Source organism: Vulpes vulpes, chromosome 13 (assembly GCF_048418805.1).
Source record: "Vulpes vulpes isolate BD-2025 chromosome 13, VulVul3, whole genome shotgun sequence".
NCBI classification, from domain to species: domain Eukaryota; kingdom Metazoa; phylum Chordata; class Mammalia; order Carnivora; family Canidae; genus Vulpes; species Vulpes vulpes.
The window spans coordinates 13386325-13386893 of record NC_132792.1 but is presented as its reverse complement, the minus strand read 5'-3'; the positions used below and the strand labels follow the sequence as shown (position 1 = coordinate 13386893).

The 569-nt window shown below is 36.9% G+C and overlaps 1 pseudogene; it reads left to right on the top strand.

Annotated features, from left to right (window-relative positions):
* The first annotated feature begins 244 nt into the window (after positions 1-244).
* Positions 245-332, top strand: LOC112916069 (U6 spliceosomal RNA; annotated as a pseudogene).
* The last annotated feature ends 237 nt before the right edge of the window (positions 333-569 follow it).

The following is a 569-nucleotide window of genomic DNA, read 5'->3' as shown; positions in this document are numbered from 1 at the left end:
TAGGTCTTAGATGGGTCCTGAAAATCTGCATTTTCAACAAGTTCCTAGATGAGGTTGATGTTCTGGTCTGGGACTGTGCTCTGAGGGCTCCCTATTTGTAACTTTTCCTTGACCATTGATCTGATTCCTCTTGAAAAGAATTATGCAATATGCATTTTTTATAAATTTGGTAGAAGCAATCTTCCACTCCCATGGGCTTTGTTATAAATTATGAAAATTATCTCGAAAAATTTTCATTTAGTGGTTGCTTCAGTAGTACGTATACTAAAATTGGATTAGCATGGCTCCTGTGCAAGGATGACATGCAAATTCAGGAAGCTTCCCATATTTTTTGGAACCCTTGTGCACTGTTGGTGGGAATTAAAAATTGTTCAGCCACTAAAGAAAATAGCTATGGAGATTCCTCAAAAATTAAACATAGAAGTACCATATGATCCTGTAATCCCCCTTCTGGGTATATATCCAAAATGATTCAAAGTAGGATCTCAAAGAGATATTTGTATATCCAAGTTCATTGCGGCTTTACTCATGATACCCAAGAGGTAGAAGTAATCCAGATATCCATGGAC